General features: G+C 38.0%; 1 non-coding gene and 1 pseudogene across 1 annotated transcript; both read left to right on the forward strand.

The window, feature by feature from the left end:
* Nucleotides 1–201: 201 nt before the first annotated feature.
* LOC127902738 (cytochrome P450 CYP82D47-like) lies at nt 202–2,895 on the forward strand (annotated as a pseudogene).
* A 4,875-nt stretch (nt 2,896–7,770) lies between these two features.
* On the forward strand, nt 7,771–7,877 carry LOC127902928 (small nucleolar RNA R71). The gene has a single exon (XR_008055566.1). It is a non-coding gene; the product is annotated as a small nucleolar RNA R71 (small nucleolar RNA).
* The last annotated feature ends 4,408 nt before the right edge of the window (nt 7,878–12,285 follow it).

Here is a 12,285-nt window from a genome sequence, read left to right on the forward strand (position 1 = left end):
TTGTATTATATTTGATGTATTCTAGAACTTCTCGTGTTTGAATTTATCTATTGTCACTTTTTTCTTCCACCTTGAAACAACTGAAAGTCTTAAGTCTTCATAGCACAACATTATTTTTATTATTATTTATATTGATTCAATTCTAAAACTTGAACATAGACCTTTCTTAGTATAGTCTATTTAAAGTTCAGCTCAAAAATCTGCTCCAAAAAGATAGAGAGAGTTACTCATAATTTTTATAATTTCTGTAAAAGTTTACAACTACTGCCACTCAAATTTTAGTGCTAGCAGCCATGGGCATTCTTGTTTTATCTCAAACAAGTGCTGTAGCTGCAATTTTAATCACCCTTTTAATCATTCTATACACGTCGTTTCTAGTTTCAAGAAATTTGCTTAGAAAATGCATAGGCAAGAAGAGAAGGGGAGCACCAGAAGCAGGTGGAGCTTGGCCAGTGATTGGCCATCTACACCTCTTACGAGGGCCAGAACCTCCTTACAGGGTGTTCGGCAGAATGGCTGACAAGTATGGACCAATCTTTAATATCAGGATAGGCAAAAATCCAGCTTTAATCGTGAGTAATTGGGAGATTGCTAAAGAGTGTCTCACAACACATGACAAAGTCTTTGCCAACCGTCCGAAAACTCTAGCTATGGAGATTTTAGGCTACAATTTTTCCATGTTTGTCTTCAGCCCATATGGCTCGTACTGGCGCGAGACACGCAAGATAGCCACACTTGAGCTTCTCGCAAACCATCGGCTCGAGAAGCTCAAGCACGTACGAGAATACGAGGTGAAGACATGTTTGAAGGAGTTATATGAGTTATGGCACAACAACAAAAGCCCTAATAAGATGTTGCTGGTAGAGATGAAGAAATGGTTTGAGGACATCCTCCGTAATGTGGTTTTAAGAATGATTGTTGGAAAGGAGTGCAATTCAGTGGATAGTGAAAAATGGAAAGAGCTACTGACGAGATTTTTTGAAATGAGTGGTAAGTTTGTGGTGTCAGATGCCCTACCGTTTTTGAGACGGTTGGATATAGGGGGTGATGAGAGGTCAATGAAGAAGATTGCAAAAGAATTAGACGTTGTTGTTCAAGGATGGTTAGAAGAGCACAAGAGGAAGAGAGACTCTCAGGAGATTAAAAAGAAGAAGATTTTATGGATGTCATGCTTTCGATCATTGGTGATGCAGAGCAATATTTGGGTCGTGATGTTGATATAATCAATAAAGCTATTTGTTTGGTAAGCCTTTCCTAACCGAAATTTTTTTTTAATTTTAATTATAGTCTGAGCACGACTTAATCACCTCTGCATTCTCTGCATCCACATGAGTGGAGTATTCGAACTTAGAACTACTTTATCATGTTTTACTATTTTATATTTTTATTTTTAATGTAGACGCACTAGTAAGGTGAACTAATCCTAAACCTTAACAAAGTTGTTTCTTACCAATAGAACTAGACCTTACCTTAGACCTCTTCTTTTCACACAAGAAGTTTTACTAATTTGTACATAACATTTAACATAATATTCTATCTTTTTTAAAAGAGTTTACGGTCATAGTCATTAAAATTGTTGTACACATCATTCTTCAAGATGAGATTAACAAACAAGTGCAATTAATAAATTTGTAATATGTGAATTGATAATTTTTTAGTTATTTTATTTCCACATCGAAAGGAAAAAAAAAGGTGAATTAAATTGTCGATGAAATCATCATCCATTCATTATGTATCGCATTAGTCAATTTGGACCTATGTTTTTTAATAAGTCATTGGTAATGTATTGGTAGATTTGACAGGGTGCATTGAATCCAATTCTACTAGTAAAATTCAAAAGGTGCAAAAAAAAAAGGTGTTTAAGTCGAATTTTATTAAGTTCCATTGTGAATAATTGTAACATAAGAAAGCAAAACAACACCTTACACACTATCAATTTTGCAGGCTCTTATCTTGGGAGCAACAGACACCACAAAAATAACACTGACATGGGTTATGTCTTTGCTTCTCAATCATCGTGATATTCTAAACAAGGCTCAAAATGAACTCGATATTCAGGTGGGTACAAAAAGGCAAGTGAATGCAGAAGATATAAAAAATTTAGTTTACTTGCAAGCCATTCTCAAAGAAGCAATGCGTTTGTATCCTGCTGTGCCATTCTTATTTCCTCATGAGTCTATGGAAGAGTGCACAGTTAATGTTTACCATGTCCCTGCTGGCACACAACTTTTTATCAATGCATGGAAAATTCAACGTGATGCAAGTGTCTGGGAAGAGCCATCTAAGTTTCAGCCAGAAAGATTTTTGACAAGGCACAAGGATATTGATGTTAAGGGACAAAATTTTGAATTGTTACCTTTTGGTAGTGGTAGAAGAATGTGTCCTGGAGTGTCATTTGCCCTCCAAGTTATGCAATTTACACTTGCTTCTCTACTTCAGGGATTTGATTTTGCAACCCCATCTAATGAACCGGTGGACATGGGTGAAAGATTAGGGTTGACCATGGAGAAATCTCAACCATTTGAAGTACTTGTTACTCCACGTCTTTCTGCTGCCTTCTATGGTTAAATTGATTATATATATATGGATTGAACAATAAATAAGTAACAAGTGTGTGGTGTCACATGTAGTGAGTTGTAAAGTCAATTCCTTAGAGATAAGGATGTACTGTGTGATGCAATATAAAGAAGTGATGAGTCATAAAGTAGATTCCCTATAGATAAGATGTAATGATTGAAATAATAAAAGGAGATTCCTTTAAGTGCCTATAAAAGGAATTCCCTAGGAGTGTGTTGGATCATTGAGTCTTGGAGTCTTATAATATAGAGTTGTAGTAAGAATACTTGGATGAAACCTTGTATTCTCTCTTCCAGTAATAAAACCATCCTTTGTATTTTTTGTCTTTATAACTTGGTATCAGAGCCAATACTCTGTTGGTTAATTTTTATAAGCAATTACTACCAATGCCAATGTGCAAGTATACACAGCAAGTAATAAAGTGATGAGTATTCAAGATCGTCTCCACAGGGATTGATGTTACTCGAAATGCTAAAGCAATCACAATAGTGCAAATCAACTTAAGACCGAAACAAACAATTGTCAAGTAATTCCTATCGTAATTAATTATCGCGAGAGATTTAAATAAAACAATACTGTAATGAAATAAACTAAGTTAAATGTGTCTAAGATTCAATTGAGATTATAGTAGTTGAATAATCAAACTCTCCTAATGGGGTGACTGTTGTTTATCAAGTTAGCACCAATTGTTACAACAACTGCTGCAACACTGGGCAGAATAAATATGCATCCTCAGCTATCGCATGTTGGAAGTCTCATACCTTTAAATCTATTAACAATGACCAGTTGCTAATATATTTATGGTACAACATTATAACCTTTAATCTCTCCACCCTACAAGGTGAACACCTATGTCTAGTGCGTCACAAATCTTAATTTCAAGTATTGCCCTTATGGGATTCAAGATAACTTAATCCAGGAAACTCGACTTAAGATCAAGTAGTACTCTAATAATATCCGCTAAGACATGCCCTTTTGCTGCTCTATTTTAACTGAAGCTATTAAATGGGTGGTCAACCGAAATAACAATTATATTCATAAAACCTACTAGAGTAAAATGCTACAACAATACCATAACAACATATAAGAACAGTCAAGAACCCATTGGATTATTTGTCACTCAACTACAAGTAAATTTAGTTCATATTTTGAATGAGAAAAATAAACATTAATATATTAATCTCGGAATACATCAAAACAATTAAAGGAAGAAGATAAATATAAGTTGAGCACAGTGAAAGACAAATCCAAATAATTCTGCACGATTCTCCATTTCATCTTCAGAGGCTGAAGGTGTTCCCATTTTTGCTTTACCCTTGTCCTTTCCCTTGCTCGCAAGGACTGGAATAGACGGTTCCTCTTCAAGGTCTTCCTCATCCTCTTCGTGAATAATGTGCTTTTTCCTGGTTTTGGACTGGGGTGGGATGGTTGGTTCCTCACGTTCTTTCTCCGAATTGTCCTCTGCCTCTGTGGGTGAGCTATCAGTCTCAAACTTGTCACCTTCGTCATCAGGTGGGTTAGATGGTTTAGTATTTTCTGATTCGACCTCTGCTTGTGGTTCAGTTGCAGCTTCTTCTGCTGGTTCATCTGTGGCAGTGGCTTCTTCACTGGTTTCTGCTGGAGCACCTGTGGTGTTGGTGTCAAAATTATACTGCTAGAGCAGTTAATCAGGGAAGTTCTGGTGCGTGCGTTTCATGTACAGAGCAAATTGGTGTAGTTGGTTGTCCAAGTGCTGTAGATAACTCCAAAACTAATCGTTTTCTCTCTGCTGAGCTTCTGCACATTGAGTTATACTGGTGCTGAGTGCCTGGATGGTCTGTTCTAAGCCAATAGCTCGTCTTGCTCTTGTTACAACAGCTAGTTCAGTGGTTGTTCCAGCACTCTCACCAGCAACTCTCTCAATGGTACGTGTTGTAAAGGCACCATCAATATTGACATGGTCATCTCTGGCGTCAAGATGAACACCGGAAACTACACAAATGTTAAAGTGAAAGTTTTGCTTGCATAGTATATGGAATGAAAAACCTTATCCTTTCTTTGCGCTAATACTGCTCCCACAGAATGATCACTAACATCACACATCAATTCAAATGGTAAAGTCCAGTCTGGGGATATAACTACTGGAGCAGTGATCAAAGCTTTCTTTAATGCTCCAAATGCTTGAAGGCAATCTTTGTCAAAGTGAAAAGGTTTGTTATGTTCCAGCAATGAGCATAGTGGTTTAGCTACTTTGGAAAAATCCTTGATGAATCTTCTGTAGAATCCAGCATGACCCAAAAAACTCCTAATACCCTTTACTGAAGTTGGAGGTGGCAGTTTATCTATTACCTCTATCTTGGCTTTGTCTACCTCAATGTCATTCTTGGATACCTTGTGACCCAACAATATTCCTTATTGCACCATGAAATGGCACTTTTCCCAATTGAGTACTAAGTTGGTCATCTCACATCTTTTAAGAACTTCTTCCAAGTTGTGTAAACAATCATTGTATGTTTCTCCAAAAACTGAGAAGTCATCCATGAAAACTTCTAAAGTCTGCTCTACCATATCAAAGAATATAGACATTATGCATCTCTGAAAAGTTGTTGGAGCATTACATAACCCAAATGGCATTCTTCTGAAAGTAAATGTTCCATAAGGACAAGTAAATGTAGTATTCTCATGATCCTCTGAAGTTATAACCATCTGGTTGTAGCTTGAATACCTATATAAGAAACAATAGTACTATTTTCCAGCAAGTCTGTCCAACATCTGATCTATGAATGAAAATGGGAAATAGTCTTTCCTTGTGGCTTTGTTGAGCTTCCTGTAATCCATACATACTCTCCATCCAGTCACTGTCCTTGTAGGAATAAGTTTATTCTTCTCATTATTTATTGTTGTTATCCCTCATTTCTTTAGAACACATTGAACTGGGCTCACCCATGAACTGTCTAATATTTGGTATATGATTCCAGCATCCAACCATTTGATGATTTCCTTCTTCACCACCTCTTTCATAATAGGGTTCAACCTTCTCTGGTGCTCCACCGAATTGCTGGAGCAATCTTCAACAGGATTTTATGCATGCATATTGATGGGCTTATCCTCTTTATATTTGCCATCGTCCATCCAATTGCTCTTCTATATTTGCCAAGCAAATCTACTAGACTCTGTTCTTGACCTGCATCCAAAGTAGAAGAGATGATTATAGGGAGTATGTTGTTTTGACCAAGATACGCATACTTCAAATGTGAAGGTAACAGTTTTAATTCACGATTATGAGGTGATTCAATAGATGATAAAGTTGTTTTTACTTCCCTGTCTAAAAGATTCAGGTGTTTAATAAACCTGTTGTGCCTATCAGATTGCTTGTTGTCCATCTAATCTGTCTAAATTGCTGCAACATCTTCCTCTTCGACATCCTCAAAGCTGGTGACTTTGTCAAGTGCATTACTGCAGCATCTGTCCATTCTGTTTGCTACAATAAAATCCACTACACTTAGGAAATTGTAATCTTCTACTTCATCAGGGTTCCTCATAGCCTCTAGTACATTAAATGTAACTTGCTGATCATTCACTCTCATGGTGAGCTCTCTTTTCTGTGCATCTATCAGAGTTTTTCCAGTTGCTAGAAAAGGTCTTCCAAGTATAATGGGCACCTCTTTATTAGCTTCAAAGTCTAGTACAATGAAATCCACTGGAAAGATGAATTTGTCAACCTTTACCAGTACATTCTCTATTTTTCCTTCAGGGTATGCATGAGATTTGTCAGCTAATTGCAGAGTGACTGTTGTTGGTCTGCACTCCCTTACTCCTAACTGCTTAAATACAGATAATGGCATCAAATTAATACTCGCTCGAAAGTCATAAAGTGCTCTGTCAGCATACCTAGTTCCTATAGAGTAGGGTATTGTAAATTTCCATGGATCTTTCACTTTTGTAGGAATCTTACTTTAGAGCATATGACTGCTTTCATGTGTTAAAGCAACAGCTTCAAACTCTCTCAGCCTTCTTTTTCGTGCCAAGATATCTTTTAGAAATTTCACATAATTTGACATTTGTTCCAAAGCTTCCACAAAAGGTATATTTATATGTAATTGCTTCAGCACTTCCAGGAATTTACTGAACTGCTTGTCTTGTTTTTGCTTCTGGAACCTTTATGGGAAAGGTGGTGGATGTCTAAACTGCTGAGTAGCTTTAGGAGATATCAAACTTTGTTTGTTTGGTTTGGTGCAGGTTGTGGCTATTGGTGTTGCAACTTCTTTTTCAGCACGTTCTGATTGAATTTCCTCTGTAGTTGTTGTAGCTTGGCTCATGTAACCAGTGTCTTGATGGGAGGCTTGTTGTAACATGCTTCCATTTTGAGGTGATTTTTGTGCTGAATTGAATTTCATCTCATTTTTGGTCACATCAACTGGGGTATCAACATTATTTCCGGATCTCAAATTAATTACCTTGCAGTGTTTTTTGCTCTCTCTTCTAGGGTCTTCTGTGTTGCTAGGTATGTTTCCTTGAGTTCTGCTGCTCATTGTTGTGGCTAGTTGTCCCATTTGGTTTAGGTTTCTCAAGGATACAGATTGACTCTGCACAATTGCTTCATTCTTTGTAATGTACTCCTTAATCAGTGCTTCCAGTGAAATGATTGGATCCTAACTGATATGTTTTTGCCCTTGACTTTGTTAATGAAAACCAGGTGGTTGTGTATTTCTATTTTGTCCATTTAATGCTGGAGCATTTCGATTCTGACTGCTCCATGAGAAATTTGGGCGTTGCTTCCAGCCAGGGTTGTAAGTATTTGAATATGGGTTGTTATGAGGTTGTCGATTAAAATTACCCACATAGTTTACTGAAGCTGGATTTCCAGGACAATTATCGAAGTCATGTTCTTCACCACAATATACACAAGAAAGTTCAGCAACTTGCTTTACTGTTGTTGGAGCAGATGTCATGGCTTTTACTATATTAGTCAATAAGGTTACTTGTGCTGATAAAGCTGTAATTGCATCTATATTATGTACCCCTGCTGACCCTCTTGTTGTTGGTTGCCTGGCTGAAGGCCACTAATAATTATTATTGGCAATTCTCTCCAGAATTTCATAAGCTTCAGTGTAAGATTTGGATAACAGGGCTCTGTTTGCTGAAGCATCCACTATTAACCTTGTACTCGGATTCAACCCATTGTAAAAAGTTTCTAATTGAATGCAACAAGGTATACCATGATGAGGACACCTTCTAAGCAATTCTTTGAATCTTTCCCAAGCTTCGTACAAACTCTCATCTTCAAGTTGATGGAAGGAAGTAATCTCATTCCGCAACTTTGTATTTTTTATCGATGGGAAATATTTCATTAGGAATTTATCAGCCAATTCATTCCATGTAGTGATGGAATCAGATGGTAACGAATTTAACCATGCTCTTGCTCGATCTCTTAAGGAATAAGGAAAGAGCCTCAGCCTTAAGGCATCTTGTGTTGCTCCAGCAATATTGAAAGCATCACTTACTTCCAAGAACAATTTAAGATGGAGATGAGGATCTTCATTTGGCAATCCATTGAATTGACCAACTGTTTATAACATTTGAAACATCACTAGCTTCAACTCAAAATTTGCAGCTTTTACTTTAGGTCTGATGATGCCAGGGTGTACAACTTGAGGAGTTAACACAACATAGTCTCTTATAGCTCTGTCTCTGTCATCAGCCATGTAAATAATATTGTTATTGCCTGGCTGTCTCCCATTAGCATGTTCATTCTGCTCTTCTTGAATGTTGACTGGTTGTAAGGGCCCGTGAAGATTCAAATTCCCCGCATCCTGCAAATTATTCATGCTTGAAATAGTCTTTGAATTCCTTTGTTCTCTTCACAGTCTCCTGACAGTCCTTTCAATCTCAGGATCGAATTGGAATACAACAGATCTGTCTTTGCGCATGCATGTACCGATCTGTAAATAAATAGAATGAATCAAATCAAATTTGGCGCTATCAAGATTTACTTCACACTTCAAAAATAAACAATCAATCTCCGGCAACGGCGCCAAAAACTTGTTGGTTAATTTTATAAGCAATTACTACCAATGCCAATGTGCAAGTATACACAACAAGCAATAAAGTGATGAATAATCAAGATCTCCTCCACATGGATTGATGTTACTCGAAATGTTAAAGCAATCACAATAGTGCAAATCAACTTAAGACCGAAACAAACAATTGTCAAGTAATTCCTATCATAATTAATAATCGTGAGAGATTTAAATAAAACAATATTGTAATGAAATAAACTAGGTTAAATGTGTCTAAGATTCAATTGAGATTATAGTAGTTGAATGATCAAACTCTCCTAATGGGGTGACTGTTGTTTATCAAGTTAGCACCAGTTGTTACAACAAGTGCTGCAGCACTGGGCAGAATAAATCTGCATCCTTAGCTATCGCATGTTGGAAGTCTCATACCTTTAAATCTATTAACAATGACCAGTTGCTAATATATTTATGGTACGACATTATAACCTTTAATCTTTCCACCCTACAAGGTGAACACCTATGTCTAGTGCGTCACAAATCTTAACTTCAAGTATTGCCCTTATGGGATTCAAGATAACTTAATCCAGGAAACTCGACTTAAGATCAAGTAGTACTCTAATAATATCCGCTAAGACATGCTATTTTGCTGCTTTATCTTAACTGAAGCTATTAAATGGGTGGTCAACCGAAATAATAGTTATATTCATAAAAACTACTAGAGTAAAAGGCTACAGCAATACCATAACATAAAAGAACAGTTAAGAACCCATTGGATTATTTGTCACTCAACTACAAGTAAATTTAGTTCATATTCTGAATGAGAAAAATAAACATAAATATATTAATATCGAAATACATCAAAATAATTAAAGGAAGAAGATAAATATAAGTCGAGCACGGTGAAAGACAAATCCAAATAATTATGCACGATTCTCCAATGTTGCCAAAACAACACTCTTCAATTATGATCTTTTTCTTCTTTCCTTGTAATTATTATAATGATAATTCCCTTGCTGCCTTTTTATGTGGTGCATGCCTCCCTTTTATATTGCAAATTAGGGTAAACAAAAGCCCATGAGCGTGCATGCGTTAAATTAGGAAACATGCGCTCTCCCGCGCCTAAGTTTTCTCCCGCATTGCTCCCAGCTTGCTACAGCACGGGTTGCTCTAACATCCGCAATAGCACTGCATTATTCCCGATTGTGCTTTTCTTCTTTTGTGGCCAACTTCTTTCCTCCTCTTGCTCATCTAAATGTCTCGACTAAAATGAATGTTTATGCAAAATGTAACCAAAATGTAATAAAAACACTTATTTGTTCTCTAAGTGATCTTGATTCAAGTCTAGAATTGATGTAATAACACTTATTTCCTAGAGTTATCATACTCCCAAAAGGAGTTTCCTAAGCCTTTCTATAATAAAGTATGCTCTGTGGTCGCCGTCGAAAAGGATCTTCCACAACAGAAACAATATAGGAGACTAGAAAGTCTGTGTTCCCAAAGCTAGGTTATTTGATCAAGAGATACATAGAAAATATTTCTTTGAAAGGTGTGGCACCGTGTTTTTAATAAGTGACAAGTGTGTTGTGTCACATGTAGTTACACGGCAGACTTCATTTGTTATATGATAGTTTTCCACGATTGCTAATTTTGACCAAACTCTTGATAATTATTATAAAAATCCTCTTGCTGTTTTAGAAAAAGATTCGGATACTTGGATAGAAAATAACCCATATGTAGAAATTGTAGAAGTGAGTTGTAAAGTAGATTCCTTAGAGATAATGATATATTGTGTGATGTAATGTAAAGAAGTGATGTAATGTCATCATGCCTCCAAGCGAATATATCAGCTTGAGGTCGCAAGCAATGTATCAGCTCTTACTTAAGTTCTTCTTTAAGTTTCGACCCAATTCTAACTATTTTTCCTAAGTCACTTTGTTCCAAGTTGACTATTTCCAGCTCCTCAACTGGCTTCTGTCTGCCACTCTTGACTTCTACTCGGGTGTCAAGCGAGGTAATTTGCATTGCCTCCTTTGCTGTTGTAGAGTAACAGCTTCGAGTAATTCTCTGGTCTCCTCGTACCACCACAATTACCCCATTCACTCGATACTGAGAGTCAAGTAATGATTAGAGAGCACTGTCTTACTTACTCTTAGAAAGGGATGGCCTAGAATTATCTAGTAAGGGCTCTCCTTATCGACAACAACAAAATCCAGGATCATGGTCTTTTCTGATGGGGCAGAGCCTATCGTGATGGGTAGCTCGACTACGCTAAAGGGGTTTAGCCTTCCTCCACTGAACCCCGCTAAGGATGTATTGGTGTGATCTATCCTCAAATATACTATTCCCATTTCCTCCAGAGTTGACTTAAACAAGACATCGACCAAACTTCCAGTATCTACAAAGATTTGGTCAAACTTCTTGCTAGTGACGGTGGCTTCAATGACAAGCGTGTCCTCGTCTAGGTATAACACTTTTTTTTCATCCTCATCCGTCCACATGATCGGCACCTCCTTGGTCCTTGCTCGTTTGGCTGCCGAAGTGTTAAAAAATACTTATTTTCTAGTCATGGCATACCTAGCATAGTTCTTTCTTGATCTATTGGAATCCCCCGCCAACGTTGGGCCCCCAACGATAACTTTGACGATGGGCTACTCGTGGCCCGTATTTCTTGCACTCTTCTCTGCTCCACAAGATGAGTCTGCAATCAGGATAGCTCCATCTATTAATTCATCCAAGTAATGATTCCTCACTAAATCTTCCATCTGATTTTTGAGATCCCTGCATTGGGCCGTGGTATGACCATGGGTGCCATGGAATTCATAAAATCAGTCCCTATCTTGTCTGCTGGCCATTTTTGCTATTAGGGTAGGGTGATACATCAAACCATGATTCTTTATTGCATTGTACACCTCGTCCAGAGGCGTCTTCAAGGAAATGAGTTATTTTGAGCAGGAAGGGGCATCGATGCATTTGGTATGCTAGCTCTCATACTCTGTGGGTGGTGAGTCATCGTGGGATGATCATAAAGATGCATGTACATCTGGTCAAGCCTTCCCCATGAATCTCTGGCTGGTGAACAAAGAGGCTGCATCCCGCTACGCTGATATTGGGTGGCCTCTGATAAGGTTGGTAAGAGGAAACCCGGCCTCTCGCACTGCTACCTGGGGCATGGTGGTCCTTATGCTTAATTGGCCCGCTTCCCGCTGGGACTTTCTTTTCTTTTTTCCCCAACCCCTCCAGTTGGTCCGTCTTAATTCGTGCCGCTTTTTCCTCCTCGATTTCAATGTCCCTCTTGGCCTGCTCATAGGCCGTGGAATATGACTGAACTACTAGACTCTTTATGTTGTACCACAGGCGCCTTATCCTTACTCTTTCATTTAGCCCCGTCAAGGCTTGAGGATAATTGAAGAGTCCAAGATCGAGGACAACACGATGGTATCTTTTGATAAACTCCCAAAGAGTCTCATTTTCTCCTTGCTTCATACTCGTCTGCTCCATCATATCATCTTCCGGTGCCATTGCCCCCCGAAACTGCTCTGCAAATTCCTAGCACATCTGCTCGAATATTCTGATGTTCCTTCGAGGAAGCCTTCGGCACCACTCACATGCTTGTCCTTCTAAAGTCAGCGGGAACACCCTGCATCTCTAGGCTTGGGATAATCCCTACACTCCGGTTATGTCATTTTAACGCTCTATGTGCACCAATGGG

This window comes from Citrus sinensis, chromosome 5 (genome assembly GCF_022201045.2).
Source record: "Citrus sinensis cultivar Valencia sweet orange chromosome 5, DVS_A1.0, whole genome shotgun sequence".
Lineage (NCBI taxonomy): Eukaryota > Viridiplantae > Streptophyta > Magnoliopsida > Sapindales > Rutaceae > Citrus > Citrus sinensis.